Source organism: Poromitra crassiceps (assembly GCF_964638095.1).
Source record: "Poromitra crassiceps genome assembly, chromosome: 19".
Lineage (NCBI taxonomy): Eukaryota > Metazoa > Chordata > Actinopteri > Beryciformes > Melamphaidae > Poromitra > Poromitra crassiceps.
The window spans coordinates 28,384,710-28,403,588 of record NC_139646.1 but is presented as its reverse complement, the minus strand read 5'-3'; positions in this window follow the sequence as shown (position 1 = coordinate 28,403,588).

The following is an 18,879-nucleotide window of genomic DNA, read 5'->3' as shown; positions in this document are numbered from 1 at the left end:
CATGCAGCACCGGCATGGGGCAGAGCACGTGTAGTGTGACTCTCTGTCAATGGTCCAATGGTATGACACTTCATTGGCTGACCAGTCTCCTAAGTGGGCGTGGCAGTGGCGAGACAGATACAGGAAGTGACTGGAAATTGGGGTGTCTCGCTCTGAACATTGGAGGAGAATTGACCGTCTCTGGTGGTGTGACCTTGTTACATGCTGTATCACACTGCAGCACTTCATTTATTTTATTTTGTTGAGGAAAAGGGACTGAAAAGCTCTGGTTTTCTATTTGAAACATTGATAATGAAAATGTATATCTTCTTCAGTTTAAAAAAAATAGGCTATATTTTTCTTGGGAGGAGGGGGTACCACTTAACAGCTACTAGGCTATATGACATACTTACTACTTTTTACCACATCCTACTGGTTTGTGTTATTTTGCACAACCCCATACTGTTTTTTTTAGATCTTAACATGTAGGCTACTCCATCTTTTTTCTTTTGTAGCCTTCTTATTTACATGCCGCCCATTTTTCTCTGTCTATTCATGTAGGCTATTATTTTATTTCATGTGTCCCATTACTATTTTTGCTGCTGCAGCGACCCGATTCCATCACATGCATCAGCATGAATGATGCAGCATCAGTAGGCTATACCTCCATCTGATCTAATCTGATTTCCATACAATGTTATGGCCTGTCCAGTGTCCACTCCTGTTACAACACACGGTATTTATGGGAGATGGTAGTTTTATCCAGGCTAAGATTTGATCACACTGGTTTAAATAAGACTTTATTTCTTTTGGGAAAAGTAAATTCACAAGAATGTGCACACTGTAATATTGTTGAAAACACTGAACACGTATTAATGCAATGTGATAAATATAATGAAGAAAGGGTAAGTTTGCAACAAAGGGTGAGAGAGGCTGGGCGAGGATGGGATTTGAAAGGGATATTATTTGGGAACAAACGGAGATAAGGTGTGGATTACATAGAGAGGGGTGATTGAATTCTTAAAGGTTACAGGGTTGTTTAATATATATTTTTTATTTTATTTTATTTTCCTTTCTTTTCTTTCTTTTATTTAATTTCTTTCATAGACTGATGTAGGAAAAATGTACAGTAGGTGGCGGTATGCTCCTTAATAATTGGATTGCAATCTGCCAAAAACGCAAAGAAGAAGAAGAAGAAGTGTCCACTCCTGAACAGTAGGCGGCGGTGTTTTACTGTATTCGCGGTTCCTGCTGGAACCAGACTGTCAGAAATGAGTTTCCGTCCGTGGTGCAGCCGTCCATTATATCAACAAAGACTCGGCTCCCTCGACACTAGCTGCTCTCCATCATTTTAAACACGTACAACTAAATGGGTATGCATTTCAGGTAGCGCTGCGACGTTTTGATCACCGCCGATACCGTTTTAAAGAGACAATCTCGTCTTTTAGCCCAGAAAAAGGCATTGTATTTCAGCTGTAGCATGTCGACAGCAGCCCTGGACTTCCACACTCAGATCGCCTCCATCATGGAGGTGCTGGCCAACGCGGCCGTGGCAGAGATCTGCAAAGTGGTGGACGATGGCTACGCCGTGGTCCAGCTGGAGATGAGCCAGGGCCAGAAGGAGAGCGACTTCCTCCGCAGAAAGATCAAGCTGCTGGAGCTGCAGATCGCCCGCTACCGCCAGGAGAGAGCCCGTGGCGGGGGGCCAGAGAGCCGCTTCCCCGGGGTCCGCCTCGGCCTCCTCCACAGACAGCAGCACAGGGATGGCCTGGCGGGTAGGTCGCAAGCCCGCATCTCACGCCAACCGCCATTCAAAACAGTAGCCTTTTCACTTCCCACCCAAATCACCTATTTTCTGTCTAAAAGGCAGGAAGTAACATAGGTGCAAGCAGAACATTAATGAGGGTTTCCACTTCCAATCTATTTGGTGATGTTTTGCTTGCACGTATATGGGTGCATTGGGGCTATATAAATGGGAGCTGGGGCTCTGTTTGTTTCTCTGGCCCACTGTGATGTCATAAATCCCACTGTGACATCATCCGTGATGTCATAAATCCCACTGTGACATAATCCGTGATGTCATAAATCCCACTGTGACATCATCAGTGATGTCATAAATCCCACTGTGACATCAGTGATGTCATAAATCCCACTGTGACATCATCGGCTTTGTTCAAAACGTCCCATACATCACCCTGTCGAACATATAAGACCCTGAATCGTTGGGGTCTTTTGCCGCGTAGCGGGCGAGCCTAGGAGCAGCTTCGGGGACGCCTCTGGTGGACACAGGCGTTCACTAGACAGACTGCCTCTGGTGGACACAGGCGTTCACTAGACAGACTGCCTCTGGTGGAGACAGGCGTTCACTAGACAGACTGCCTCTGGTGGACACAGGCGTTCACTAGACAGACTGCCTCTGGTGGACACAGGCGTTCACTAGACAGACTGCCTCTGGTGGACACAGGCGTTCACTAGACAGCGTTCACTAGACAGACTGCGACCAGCTCCGGTGTCCGCCTCGTAATGCAACGCTTCCTGGTGGAATCTGCCGCTAGAAGTGGGTAGACGCAAAACCATGTGAAAAATAAGTTGGTAGACTCCGTCTACCGTCCACTACACCACTGATTTCTCGTTCAACTTCTTTGCACGTTCGCTCAGTGTGTGTTTACAGATCGCTCCTGGTGTTTCAAGCAACGTGCGTCCTCCACATCGATTCTACTGAAGTGTATATCACCACATTTCAAAATGTTGAACGTTAATTCTCTCCCGAGACGTCAGAGAGAGACTAGTCTCGCTTGCCAGACTCTCCCTGTTTTTTCATACAGGTGGTAGTCGACTGTTGCACCTGTTGACTGCCTCCCACTCGCACACACCCCACCCCAGCCCCCTCTCTCCTCCCCCCCATGCCCCTTCACTCACCGCCCTCTCTCTTCCCTCCTCCTCCTCTCTCTCTTTCTGTCTCTCTCTCTTTCTGTCTCCCTCTCTCTCTTCCCTCTCCCTCTCTTATTATTCCTGTCATTTGTACTTGTATATAACATAACACTGTCATTCTTACTTGTAACCTTGTCTTTATTTCCCTTCCCTCAAAAGGCCTTTTGCTTTTTCACAGGCTGCTTTTGTATATAAGAATCTGTTCTTAATTGCTTGCCTGAGTAAATAAAGGTTAAATAAAAAATAATAATTGACACGCTAAACAAAAAGATTAACTGGGATCAAAAATATACATTTTAAAGCTTTATTACAAAGAAGAACAAATAAATAAACTCAATACAACAATAACAACGTGCAGGAACTTCTATCAAAGTAATCACATCGATCAGAAACTAATAAACAGCGGTCAACAAAAAATACAGCGACCTACTCACTCCCCTCTTCCCTCCCCCCAGCAGCAGGTGAACAGGTGTATCAATTAACTAACTATTATATTAACTAATTTGACCCAATTAATTATATCAATCACTGCAATAATGGAATAACAAATAAACAAAATAACCACCATAATATAAACAAGCATACAATGATAAATGTTCTCAATTCATTATAATTTCTCATAAATCAATTCATGGCTCTTACAAGTAAAGTGCTGCATCATGAGTACTGAATCATTACTTAATTATTACCTGTTAGCTGGTTATTATAATATACAATAATTCAGTACTCATTAACTACTTAGTATGATACGGCACTTTACTGATTAGCTACTCTATCACATTTGATTAGGCGTTATCATTAGTTTAGAGCTGCAATGATTAGGCAAATTGATTAGATGTCAACAATTAAATGAATTAACTATTTTGATAATCAGTTAATCAGTTTGAGTACTGTGTGTTGTATTGAGCTCTGTTGTATTAGTAGCCAGTCACTGACTCCCCCCCCCCTCCCTCCTCTGCCAGGCCCCTCTCTGCAGGGCCGGAATAGGTTTCTGAACAGAGGTCCACAGAAGGCCCAGACCATTCACCTGGACCAGGACCCTGACCAGGAGGTGGTCACCACCACCAAAACGGAGGTACACATCCCACAGTGCGATACAAAGTGGACAGAAGAGCCAGGATGAGTTACAGGGTTGTCACAGGTCAGGAAAGTGCATGAAAGTGGTTGGATTTATAAAGAGGTTCTTAACACGTTCATTGCCAACGACGTATTGATACGTCAAGCAGAATCCAACCGTTGACTGCCAGCGACGTATTGATACGTCAAAAAAAAACGTTTTTTTTTTTTTGACGGTGGATCGTTGATCTGGCCCTTTTGCATCTTCTATTATACTGTTAGAGCCGCCGGGCGTGTGCAATCCATTCCGCCGACCCACTGAGTGGCGACGGTGCTCAGACTATTGAGTGTTGTTTGGCCAGAAACGCACGCATTCCAGCTGAGCTCAACCGAGGACCCAGAAGCGAACGAGCCTCATTCTCATACTGTAGGCGAAAACCTTTCACACGGGCGCACGGCGGTGGGGGGTTCCAAAGGTGGACTGGGTGGAAAGCACACTTTGAAGCGCGCAGCATAAAGCCTAGAGTCACACAAGGCTTCGTCAAAGCTCTCAACCGAAAATCCAAGAACGGATTAAGCCACATCCACGCTCGCCGACGAGGGGCCGCCAGAGAGGGAGGCTGCTGCTCACTGCTCAGACAGGCAGGAGAGACTGGCTTGTGACTGACAAACGCTGCTGAAATCCACCAGACACGCCCACGGAGGGAGGAGTTGTAAGGAGAGGGGGTGCGGGTGCTGCTATGGAGGAAATTACTGTTCAGAACTATATTGTTTATGTCTGATGTCTCACTGATGCCAAAAATAAATGGTTAAAGTGACTGTTTGATATTGAATTTCACAAAACTGCGATTATCTCAGCTTTTTGTCTCAGACGCTGAAACCATGCTGTACTCAACGGCTAATATCTACATAACTACTAACTCTACAAACTAACTCTTTTAGACAGAGAAAGCACACATTCTATTAGTACTTTTGTGAACTTTGTGTTGACAAACTCCAAGCAGAAAATTATCCTTGGCTCTTGTAAAATGAGCCAGAATCCTCAAAAAAACCCTCTGGCAAAAGCTACCTACAGTAAAAAAAAAAAGGCTGGCAGTGAATGTGTTAACACAAAACAAAGACAAAACAAAACTAATGATGTTTTCGAAAGCAGGTAAATTACCACTAAACCTCCCTACTATTTTGAGTTCCCAGGGAAAGGAAATTGAATTAGTTCCTATTTATAAGTATTTGGGATTTCACATTGATCGTCAGTTGTCTTTCACGTTTCACATTAATAATCTGGGGCCGGTTGCACCAACTGGTCTTACACTGGTCTTAAGCTAAGTTGGTCGTAACTTTACGACCTAACAGCTACGCCGGTTGCACCAAGACGACTTGAGCCTTATTTTCACTAAGACCAGGCGTAACTCCTGCGCCTCGTCAGGAGGAGGCGTAGCAGAGATCTCCGCGGAGACCTTTTTGACCGTCATCGTCGTAACACCGCCAGTTCGCCGTCTTTGAAAGCACGACGTTAGATTATAACTAACTAGTTGTGTGGCTTAGCCTTCCCAAATGTTGCCGTTACTTTTTTAGAATGTAATACATAGAATTGGGAACGTTACATTCAATTTCATTCAGACTCCCTGACACTAATCGCCGCCGCCATTTTCCCCCGGGGCTTCCACAGGAGGAGGGGGGTGGGAGGAGGGAGGGTGTAGTGACGCACATACAGTAGTGGGTGACGGCGCGAGGCACATGTGGGCCAATCAGAGGGCATTCCCCGACAATTCACATGAACGCGCATTGCTACGACCAGCGTAGTTAAGACCAGAGTAAGCCGTGTTGGTGCAACAGGCGTAAATCCATGGTCTTAACTAAGACCGACGTAGGAGTTACGACCAGGCATAGTTAAGACCAGTTGGTGCAACCGGCCCCTGGTCTCTAAGCTCAAGCTGAAGTTAGGCTTTTATTTCAGAAACAAAGCCTGTTTCTCCTTTGGGGTTAGGAAATAGCTTGTATCGTCAACCTTCCTGCCTCTGTTAGATTATGGTGATTTGTTGTACATGGGTGCTTCTGCCCAATGTTTAAAGTCACTAGACACTGTGTATCATAGTGCCTTGAGATTTGTCACTGGTTGTAAACGGCTTACCCACCATTGTACTTTGTACGAAAAAGTTGAATGGCCATCTCTGTATGTACGCAGGCGTACACACTGGCTGAGTTTTATTTATAAAACTCTCCTTGGGCTTGTCCCGTCTTATTTACGGACATATCTGTCCAGATGCCACAGCCACTATGACCTACGTTCACAGGATTATTTCCAGTTGACTGCTCCGCATCCTCGCACCAAGTGGGGAGAAAGAGCTTTTAAATACGCTGCCCCCTTAGCTTGGAATACCCTTCAGAAGGATTTAAAATGGTCAGAATTGGTCTCCCATGCTGAGTTTGGCAGGATCCTGAAGGACATGGAACGTGAGACCATTGGTCAATGTCTTTGCAACTAGATTTGTAGAATCACATTTTATATTATTGTATTGCTGTATTGTTGTATGTTTCTATGTACTGTTGACATGTTGTGCTGCCTTCTTGGCCAGGTCACCTTTGTGAAAGAGATCATTGATCTCAATGGGTTTTTAACCTGGTTAAATAAAGGATAAAAAAAAAAAAAAAAAAAAAAGTGCTTGGATTTAGCCTACCGGAATCTCAGAGCTTGAGCCTTGTGCGCTGCGTCATCTCCAAATGGCTGGGCCGAGCTCAAGCTTGATACAGATTCTTCCTGTAATGGATTTCCCAGAATTGACGAGACATCACGAGGATTTCATCTTGCAGTCAAAATTATAATTTATTTACAAAATGACATAGTTGCTTGTTAAGAATTGGGACAGCTGAAACAGCAGACGCCAGTCCGACCATGGATAATCAAGCAAATCAATCTGACACAGGTGTTTCTCCCAGCGTATTTGTAGAGTCAACCCCGCCTCCCATTCACAAACACTGTGTGGGGCGCGGACGCACAATAGCGCAGTGTCCACACTGCTGAAATGACACTCAACAGAGAGGAGTCACAACAAACTCATCAAGCACTTCATTCAGTTCAAGATTGTATAATAATTGTATTGAAAGCTTTGTTTGGCAACTCAACAGCACAGGAACAAACTTTCCCGCCTCGTCCGGCGAAGATTTCTTGCACTCGACCCATTCTCCAAGACTGTCTAGGGCGGCAGTATGTGATCATGTTCCAAAACAACATCACCGATCTTGAATGGAGTGGTGGAAGTTGTGGAAACTGAAACGTGAGCAGATCTCGGCAACATAAAATACTCCTACTCTCCACCGAGTCCATCATTGATTGAGGAGTTTTTCTCTATATCGCCATCTTCTGTTTATTTCTTTTGCATTTCCCACGAGTACACGTGTGTTTCTTATGCTCCGTGGAGGTAAGGCAGTTCATCTCTCTCCTGTGAGGAAATGAGCTGGAGTGAGGGGAACTAGAATTCCATCCGATTCCAAATAGGGGAGGGGTCTGGAGTGCTGTGGCATTAGCGCTGTGTATCCTGTGCACACAGCTCTGTTTCCTGTTTCCTGTGCACACAGTATTTGTTAATCCGCTCATGTGTTTGTTGCCCCGACAGACAGCTGAGGCCGAGCAGGAGGAGGAGCTGCTGATCGTCAAGGTGGAGGGAGCTGTGGAGGCCCGCATCAGCACCGGGGACGGAGACGGCGTCACCTCGCCTCCCAACGCCCGGCCCCAAGGACGCCACAGCCAAACGGAGGTCAGTGGATCTGACATCATCACCCTTGTTGTTGGCCAGTTGACCGAGACAGACAATGACGGCAACGCTACCCGTAGTTCCCGTCTGGAATTCACGAGTGGCCACGTCAGAGCGGGGGCGAGTCGGCCGGCGAGCGCGGACGTGGACGAGGAGAGTCGGGGTAGTCTGTTTAGCGTTCCTCTGCCTCAGGTGTGGGCCAACGTGTCGGCGAACACGGACGACGTGTCGGCTCGCCGCGACCACGTAACGAACATCGAGAAAGTGTTGCTGCACCCCGGTCGACAGTCCGGCGACCCGGCCTTAGGTAGTCCCACCACTAAGCCTTCCATGTCAGAGGTCATAGTCATCGATGGTGGTGCCACTTCAGACAAGGAAGGTCAGGAGTGTGAGTGGTCAGCAGCACGAGGGCAAACAGCTGTAGAGCAGCAGACACATAGAGGAACAGGGAGAGAGGAAACACTCGCCCCACCTAAGATGCACCAATCAGCCGGACAGAGCAGCTCAGCACGGGTCCAAGTGACTCCGCAGGGCGGGTCTGTGTTTTACCCACGCGACGACGCGCCTGGAACCTCTAGTGGCTTAACTACCTCCCATTTCAGCGCCTCCAGTGACGCACACAGAGACGACAGCCAGAACATCACCACCACAACAATCCACCTCAGACACCTGGACGGTGAAGGAAAGGGAAGCTACCCAGGTAACGTGCCATGTGTCATATCGCACCCCCCTTTAACTCACGTCGGCCAAACGCCGTCTCACGGCACCGGCAACCCGAGCTACCAAAAAGCCTCTCACCGCCCGGGCCAGGCCAACCAAAGACCCTCGCCCTACCCCGGTGGCTTCCACCTGGCCCGCTTCCACGCAGCAGCCATGGAGCGGCCGTACGGCTGCGTCAGCTGCACCAAGCGCTTCTTCCTGGAGGACGACCTGCAGAAGCACATGGCTCGGCACACCCGGGAGAAACCCTACATCTGTCAGGTGTGTAGCAAGAGCTTCGTGTGCCAGAGCCAGCTGGACATCCACAAGAACGTCCACACCGGGGAGCGGCCGTTCAGCTGCTCCGTGTGCAACCGTCGCTTCTCGCACCCCAGCAACCTGAAGAGGCACCAGAAGATCCAGCACTGAAAGGAGCCACAGTTACGGGAGGAAAAGGGACATTGTTTTTCAGAATCATAGCACAGCAGCCTTTTGGAGCCTTGGTTAGTGGTTAATGCGAGTTGGCTTCTAATAACTCACAAACTTAAGAAGACTAGACTTATTTTTAAAACAACATTAAATTCTTGATTTTTTTTCAAATAGAGAATGGGAAATAGACTTATTTTCAACGAGTATTTTGCAGAGCATTTCAGTTTCCTGTACAGAAAGGACAGAAAAGATGTTAGAGATAGATGACAAAAGGAAAACAAAGGAAATCCACAATGTTGAAAGAACACCGAACATTTTTGTCCTGACCCACCAGATTAGCCATGAGATTTTCTTTCTTTCGTTTTCAATCAAAACATTGAGTTTAATTTTGTGATTTAGTTCAAGCTGATCTGGGCAACTTTGCACGGTGGAAATTCCAAATGAAAGTCAAAGGTAACTGTTTGAAAATGGTTTTTGATCAATAATCAGCTAGAACAGTCTGGTTAAGTTCATAAAATGACATCACTTTACTGTAAAGCAGCCTTTAAAACCAGGAAAAGACAACACGTATGCCATATTACCATATCCAAAATCTAAGATATCTTGTCTCATATTACGATAGCGATATAATATCCATATATAGCCCAGCCCTATCCACTGTGTGATGAGGTTTTTACATACAAATCTTTCCTGCTGCAGTAAATAATTCATATAAAGAGATGCATACCGCAATGCATTGTGGGTACGTTGCAGGTTCCCTTGGTTTCTTTCTGCCATCTTTCATGTCTGCTCCGCTGTGAACGATCAAATAAAGCACAAAGGCCCAACACGGAACAGAACTGAAGGGATTCGGTCAAATGTGTAGTTTAACTGAAGCAACGTTCTAATAACCTGACGCTGCCTTATGCTGCTTCAGATTCAACCCAATAGATTGGAGCATGGCGAGAAGGATTTGTCTCCATTGACTTTGTATTGCGTCTTTACGCAGCTAAGGGTGCCTCCATGTCTTTACGCACGTAAGGGTGCCTCCATGTCATTTCCGTCTGCTAACAAAGTAAATAAAATGCCTAAAAGCACTAGCAACAAGCTAAATAACCCTGAACTAAGCTTTTATAAGCTGCCCAATAGAAAAAAACTGCGTCTTTAAGAAAGCAAAAGTGGACACAGGCAATAAGACATCAGGAAGAATGGGAAAACTGTGGGATCTTGACACTCGGTATGTAGCAAGCATTTTGTCACTGGTAAATCTAATATCCAAATGTCACTTTTAGGCGAACTATATTTCTGTTAAAGGAACACTGCCCATTTTCAACCAACTTTGTATCATTAGATACATATTGAGTGTTAAAGTGTGGACCAGTGACATCACTGGTCCACACTTTAACACTCAATAACTAACTGTCAAATTAAATGACAGACTTCAAAACCGTTTACAGTTTTCTGATATACTACTGATGTTCTAATGATACAAAGCTGGTTGAAAATGGGCAGAGTGTTCCTTTAAGCTAAATGATGACCTTACCTGTAAATATCAAGTATTTCTGGCCATTCTGTGGGAGCATTTCTCCAAGAAAAGGAAGGTTCATTCATGCACCTTGTCAAAATACCTTTTCCTTTCTGGTAAACATAGGGTGCTAAAATAATCCTTAGACAAAATGTTTTTTTTTTAGCTAGCTACAGGCTTTTTGATAGCGTTTTTTCGGCCCTTGGTTTCGTAAGACGGCACAGATTTTTTTCCTCCGATGTGCGTGGCGCTCCGTCTCTATATAGCTTTGAATTTCTAAAAGTTGCAAGCATGAGGAGCCTCCGTGCATGACATTTGAAAAAAATATCAGTCAAAAATGTTCACCTGGTGATATTATTATTATTATTATTATTATTATTTTTTTTTTTTAACACTATCAGGGAGCATGGGGCATTTCTAAACGGTGGTCTCAGTAGACAATAACATGTAGCATTAAAACGTGTGTATGGCAGTATCAAGTGTTCTAACTCTGTGTGTATTTGGATGAGAGTGCTTCGGGGCAGTTAGCCTAGAGACTACTATGAGGAATGGAATGTCCAGACTCACCATGTGCTCCATCCAAAACTGAACTTCCAGCAGGGCCAAGAAAACGTAGTCAAAAAGAAAAGCCAGCACTCCTTTTTTTTCCTTTCAATATTTTATTTTTAAAAAATTTCAGATCATAACAAAAACCAGCTCAGACACAGGAAGCAGAAAAGAAACATACATAATCAATGCCAAAATGTGGTGCTACCAGCCACGTAAGGTGCTTATGTTCTAAGTACTTATAAGAGGTGTAGTGCATGGGATCCCACGCAAGGGGTCCACGAGAGAACCTCGTCAAAGTAAGCAGGAACGGGTCCCATATACCGGTAGTTGAAAACCTCTTCAGTGAGTTGGTCCTCAGAAACCTGAGTCTCTCCATAGCATACGTCTAACTGAGACCATGTCCGTCAGCCAGAGCTGAAAGGAAGGCACTGTTAATGGCCTTTACAACGTTTTATTCAATGTGGATCACAGTACAAACTAGTCACCCGTTTGTACTGTGACCGAGACTGATCAATCTGGGCAAGAGTACCAACAAGCCACCTGTTTGTACCCAGTATATGTATTAGGGATGGGCATTTCTAGCAAAAACACTATTCGAAATTCGCTGGCCAAATTCGAATTTAATTCGAAATTCGAAAAATGAAAAAAAAAATGTAAAAAAAATAAAAATAATAATCTTTTTTTTTTTTTTTTGTGAGTGAAATGTTGCATTGTCTCCCCTGATTCTAAGTACGGCTTTATTAATTAATATAAAAAGCTTCTGCTGTGGATTTTTAGCTCAAACAAGCATTGCACCACTGAAGTAAAGAACATGTTACATGACATTGACATTTTCGAAAATAAAAAACAGTTTTGACAATCATGAGTGGTTCATTAAATATTTAGTAGGCTCAGGTCTAAGTGCCAAAGGGGTGCCAAAGTCACCCCTCTCCCCCTTCATGGGATTTCATCCGCCATTCATTTTTCCATAAACCTTGCTTAAAATGCTTATAAAAATTGTTTTACTTGCTCATTTGCGATCATGCGATTTGACTATACTTAGAATCAGGGGAGACAATGCAACATTTCACTCCAATTTTTTTTTTTTTTTTTTTTTTTTTTTTTTTCGAATTTCGAATTTCAATAATAAAAGTCGACCTTGATAATAACAACGATTATTCGAAAATTCGAAATTCGATGCCCATCCCTAATATGTATGTATGTATGTGTGTATATATATATATATATATATATATATATATATATATGTATTGCAATGATACAGTGAAGATATTTATTAATTTTTTTCATCATGGCACGTTTTCAATAAGCAATTTCCCTCTTTCTCATTTCTGTGTTTTTCTGTTTGTATTCTGCATTACAATGTACAATTGCATTCCTGATGGCAGCATAGAAACAAAAGTCCTTTTATTTTGGATGATATAGTTTTAGAGATGTTCATGTGTTAGCTACTACAAATCGCATTGTTAGCTAACCCATTTCTGAGCTGTGTTTCTTCAAACAGAGCTGTGAACCTCACCAAAGTTGTGGTATACACAGAAAGTATGCTCCCTGTTGTTAAGGGGAAATCTTTCCATGGAGATTTGTACAAGTGAATATATAATATTCGTTGTAGTGTAAATCCATTAATAAATGATATTTTTGAAAGAATTTCATCCTTTGGTTTTATTTCATCTATCATTTTTGCACTGATGAAGCACAGTTATGAATGAATCGAGATCAGCTGTTAAAAGGAAGAAGAGATTGACCAGAGGCATGCACACACATATCTAACTCTTCTAGGTTGTTGACTATCACTCCTTCTGAGTGTGTAATCATTGGACGCTTTATCTCTGATTAACTGGCAAAAACTTTTAATGATAATGAATATTTCATCATTTCAAGTAGGCATAATTAACAAAACTAGCTGTCTGTCATTTTTTTAAATATGTGATTATATCTCATAAATCACACACCAGCCCAATAATTCATCATGTAAAATGACTGAAGATTTAGTAGAACTGCGTTGAATGCCGGCTTATTGGAGCCTCCTGGGTTCAGATAAATGCCTCCCTCCTCTCTCCAGGGCCAGAGCTGTCTGCAAGACACAAGCAAGGAGGAGACCTTGGATCAATTACAAGGTAGCCTGTCTGTCTGTCTGCCTGTCTGTCTGTCTGTCTGCCTGTCTGTCTGTCTGCCTGTCTGCCTCCCTGTCTGTCTGTCTGCCTGTCTGCCTCCCTGTCTGTCTGTCTGCCTGTCTGTCTGTCTGTCTGTCTGCCTGTCTCTGCCTGTCTGTCTGCCTGTCTGCCTGTCTCTGTCTGCCTGTCTGTCTGTCTGCCTCCCTGTCTGTCTGTCTGCCTGTCTGTCTGTCCGCCTGTCTCTGTCTGCCTGTCTGTCTGCCTGTCTCTGTCTGCCTGTCTGCCTGTCTCTGTCTGTCTGTCCGCCTGTCTCTGTCTGCCTGTCTGTCTGTCCGCCTGTCTCTGTCTGCCTGCCTGTCTGTCCGCCTGTCTCTGTCTGCCTGCCTGTCTGCCTGTCTGATTATTGATTATTGTAATGTCCTTCTCTCTGGCTTCCCTAGTTGTGCTATGAGAACTCTTCAGCTGGTACAGAATGTTGCAGCTAGAATATTGACTAAGACTAGAAAATGTAATCATATTACACCGATTCTGACCTGGCTTCACTGGTTACCAGTGTCTGCTAGAGCTGATTTTAAGGTTCTTCTTTTAACATATAAGGCCTTGCATGGCTTTGCACCACCGTATCTATCTGAGCTTAACCTCGCGTCACCAGGCTCTTCTCCAGCCTGGGCCCAGTTGCACAAAGCACCTTAGGTTAAGATTTCCCTTAGGGTCGGAGTTAAGGTGTCCATAAAATAAAATAGGTTGCACAAAACACCCTTAAATCTTGTGCTTATGTTTTCCTTAAAATGTTTAACCTTATGGAGAAGATTTAAGGGTGTTTTGTGCAGCCGATTCTATTTTATGGACGCCTTAACTCTGACCCTAAGGGAAATCTTAACCTAAGGTGCTTTGTGCAACTGGGCCCTGGCTCCCATTATCCTTGAATTACAAGTCTCGTCTGTTTCCGCCCTAGACCGGAAACAAAACAAAAGATGGACGTACCAAATGAAGTTTTCAAATACGTTTTTGTAGAAACTTCGTGGATTCACAATATCACATCTTTTAAGCCAATACAGAAGCTTTGCATCCGAAAATGAGGGTTTTGGCACACATTATTTCCTGTAGACCAGGGGTTCCCAAACTTCAAGATGCCGCGGCCCACTTTGAAATGTGACAATCTTCCGGGGCGCACCCAACCCTTTAATCACAACTCTGATCAACACACCAGACTAAGATGATGTATTTCCCTATATTATGTTTTTTACATTATATATTTTTTATTTCATTAACAGAGCAGGTGAACTTGGACATAAGGGAAATTAATAATCCATCCAGATACAAAAACATTTCGGCAAAATACCCAAAAGCAGATTGCCAACATTTTCTCCCCCTTTACTCATCAGAAGTATTTGCACCTTACTCATCAGAAGTATTTGCACCTTACTCATCAGAAGTATTTGCATGCACAACACATTTGTTGAGACAAAATGTGATGAGCAACAACAGAAGAAATCAATCCAGAAGCTGTTAATGCCAGGCTGTGAAAAATGCGACCTATCTAAAGGAGAGAACCAATTTTCATTAAGATAATTGAGCGGAGAGGTAATAGTTTTCCGTCGCCCAAATGGAACCTATGTTTGGGATTGTTATTTCGCCCCCTTTCCCGACAAGCTTGGTACCAATGGATGCCTTCTTAGGTCTTCTAGTTCTTCTGAGAACACGATCTCCACGTCTTCTAGTTCTTCTGAGAACACGATCTCCACGTCTTCTAGTTCTTCTGAGAACACGATCTCCACTGTAGCTTCTTAGGTCTTCTAGTTCTTCTGAGAACACGATCTCCACTGTAGCTTCTTAGGTCGTCTAGTTCTTCTGAGAACACCATCTCCACTGGAGCTTCTTAGGTCTTCTAGTTCTTCTGAGAACACGATCTCCACTGTAGCTTCTTAGGTCTTCTAGTTCTTCTGAGAACACCATCTCCACTGGAGCTTCTTAGGTCTTCTAGTTCTTCTGAGAACACCATCTCCACTGGAGCTTGAAAAATGACCCTGCTGCTCCGGCCATTTGATTGCCCGTGAAAATCGGGAGTGTTGGCAGACCCACTCGCGGCCCACCTGCAGTACCTCCACGGCCCACTAGTGGACCCACAGTTTTGGGAATCACTGCGGTAGACTTTCCATCTCCTTGGTTTACGCCCCCAGGTCCAGAAGCGGTGGAAACAGCTCCGGACTAATCTGAGCTTATTACACACTATGTACCGGCATGCCCCCTTCGCTCTCTCCATGCTGGTCTAGCCATTCCCTCTGTCAACACAACATTGGTTGCGCCCCCTATCTTTACTTTATCTATAACCCTAACCCTATCTTTACTTTATCTATAACCCTAACCCTATCTTTACTTTATCTATAACCCTAACCCTATCTTTACTTTATCTATAACCCTAACCCTATCTTTGGAACAAACTTCCACTATGTTGGCAGCTCCATAACTCTGGAAAAAAATCTAATAAAGCTACGCACCCCTAAATGTGTGGTTCGGCCCTGCCAGTCGAACTGCAACTACTACTAAAACTCTTTTCTGATCGCTTCTGAGAGTGTCTGTGTTGTCTGCTCCGCAGATGAACCTACTGCAGCACAGCTGGCAGAGAAGCACACTCCTCCTCCAACACTGCAGGAATGGCCGGAGAGCAGCGAGACGGACAACACGGAGCGGCCATCTTGTTCCACATACCCACCAGAAACTCTTGCAGGAAACTCCTCGTCACCGTTGGCCTTCAGCCAAATAAGGGCGAGCCTCCCCCCCTCCTCCAGCTTCCCCCCCATTCCCGTAATGCCTCAAACCGAGCGGGAAAACTCCACGTCCAAGTTCGACGTCATCGTCATCGATTCGTGTCCCGGCGTCGTGGAGAACGGCCGCGACGGCACGTCGTCGTGGTTACGAGGCGGCGCCGGGGAAGACGTGATGCCCCTCGGGAGTCAGGGACACGCCAACGCCAGGGCTCACTTGGGCATGCAGAAACCAAACGGTGACCTGGTGTTTGACGGTAACGGAACGTACAATAATTGCCTTCACACCTTTAAGAATCCCCCCGTCGCCATGGAGACGGTGGACAGCCAGCAGCAGCAAATGCTGCCTCTCTGGTCCGCTATGCAGCAGATGCCTGAAGCTCCCCTTCTCCCTCACCTCAGCGCCAATCATCCGCCGACCTCCGATCAAAATCACAATTCTCTCCCATCGACCAGTCACAGCCAGGAGGAGGCGGGGCCCGTGGACTCTCAGTCCCAGCCTTGCCTCCCGTTTGCGTGCGGCTTCTGCGCGCGCCGCTACGCCCACCTGTGCCAGCTGCGCATTCACGAGCGCGTCCACACGGGGGAGAAACCGTACCAGTGTGCCCAGTGCGGCAAGAGCTTCGGCCAGTTCTGCAGCCTGAAGCGCCACCAGATGGTGCACACGGGCGAGCGGCCGTACCGCTGCACCCAGTGCGGGAAGCAGTTCTCCACCTCCAACAACCTGAAGGTCCACCAGAGTGTCCACACCGGAGAGAAGAGGTTCCACTGCTCGCAGTGCGGCAAGAACTTCTCCTTTCTCAGCAACCTCATCAGGCACCAGGCTATCCACGCTGCCAAGTAGGAGGCAATAGGAATAGAATGATCCTATAGGGGAGAAAGGGACAAGTTGAGTCTGTGTTGTCGAGGCACTACTTGCCTCGGGTCCAGACCCTGAATCCGACCATTCCCACGGCTTTTGTTTTGGCATCGTGACATGCAACAGCGGGTTTCTGGGTTGAAAAAACGTTTGGTCCAATCAGCGCCGATATCATCCTCAGTGTATCACTGAGGATTAGCCAATCAGCGCCAATAATCAGCGCCGCAGGTGGGACCAATGCCGTTGTCAAGTGCACCGGACCAAGGAGGAGTAATAACAACAATGGCGACTGCTATAGAAGAGTCGCTGCTCTCGAGGCTGTTCTACATCCATTGAAAGTTCCACTTACTTTGAAATCTGTGCTCTGCTTTGAAGGCACTGTGGCTACCAATAGCATCAGAAAGGCTCAATAGTAGTAGGCTACTGTTGCGAGTCAGACCGCAAATAAATAACCAACACAAGCAGAAACATGGAAACAGCTTATTTGCTGATAGGCTGATGGCAGTCAGCAAGGCTCTTGAGTACCACCAGGGGGAGCATCGCGGACCACCAGTGGTCCCCGGACCACAGTTTGGGAATCACTGGGTTAGGGAAAATCAAATCCCCCTCCTGCACGGAAATCTGTTACAGTTGAGCCTGAAATCAGGCTACTGAGGCACGACCACAAAATGAGTCATGGTCACAGATTCAAGAGGAGGAGGAGTTAGGAGGAGTTAGGAGGAGTTAGGAGGAGTTAGGAGGAGGAGTTAGGGAGAATGTGGAAAAACAGATTTTTGATTTCATCATGGTAAAGATCCTTGTACCTCAATGGAAGTAGATATGTTTAAAGTTTTTATTATATAATATTTTAGGTACAAGATTGGTCAGAAACTTTGCAATAAGAGAGTTTCGCTGAGTTTTGTGAAGCAGTTTTATCAAAATTCTGGTGTTACGATAAAATGTGCCACAACTTTTTTTGTTTTGATGGGTCGTACTTGTGTATCATAGCTACAGAAAATGTAAAAAGTATTTATACAAAGAAAGTTCTGTTTGAAATAAATGTTTATTTTCCCATAGAATCACAAAATAAAGTGGCTCTTTTGACCCTTTTTCCCCCTAGAGTGGCTTCTGTTTTGCCTTTCGTTCTTACACGTTACTCTGTTTTGATAAGTAAAAGTGACAAGTTCAGCAGTGACCAACAAGCTCACTGACCATCCATACATTATCCATACATTTTATGTGGTGACGCCTTTCAAAACACCCACGTTCATCCATCGTACAGTGCATAAAAGAGACATGACATTCTATAAGCTCATACATAAAAACAAGCATGGCAAACACCAGCATCATTAAAATACGACGAGCGTAGATAAAAGAAAAGACAGGAGATACACACGGCAGGCAGATAACATTGTTCGAATGTTGTATTACGATTAAAGTGAGTAAGCCAGTTTGAGCAGGTGGGATTTGAATGAGGTTATGGAGTCGGATTGTCGGATGTGTGGGGGCAAGGTAACGTTAGGTTTAATGTGAGTTGATCTTTCGAGGAATATGTAAAATATTTCAGCTGTTTAAATGTAACTCTTTTTGGTTGATATTTCTCTGAGTACGTATTCAGAGTGGGGGCTCAAAAGCATATTTAATGTTATTGTTGCATGGGAGATTGATCTAATTCCTGTGGCTCCCTGAGGACTCTTGAGACTATGTGAGAACCTAGATAACGCCCGGGCATTTTTTTATTATTATTATTATTAGAGCATTTTGCCTTTATTAGACAGGACAGTATATTATTAGACAGGACAGTATATTATTAGACAGGACAGTATAGGCAGATGGGAAAGGTGGGAAGAGAACGGGGATGACCCTGGGTCGGACCCGAACCTGCGTCGGCCATGCGAAGAGCCGAGCCTCTGTGGTACGCGTGCTACCAGGCGAGCCACCAGGAGGCACTATAACAGGAATCATATTGGTACATCCCACCATTGCACCTCCCAAGTTTTTCTGTAATATTTCTCTTTATGTAATTGAGCAAGGTTTGGTGGGAGGGCTACATGTGGGGGACATTATTTTATGTCACATCTTCATTATTGAAGACATTATTTTATGTCACATCTTCATTATTGAAGAAGTTAAATTTTTTATTCAGGAACATATTGCATCAAGTTAACACTAGAGGAATTGCATGTCCTTTACAGTATAAATGTAAAAAAACACACAAAACATTTGAAAAAAGAGGGGTTAAAACATGGTCTAAAACTCG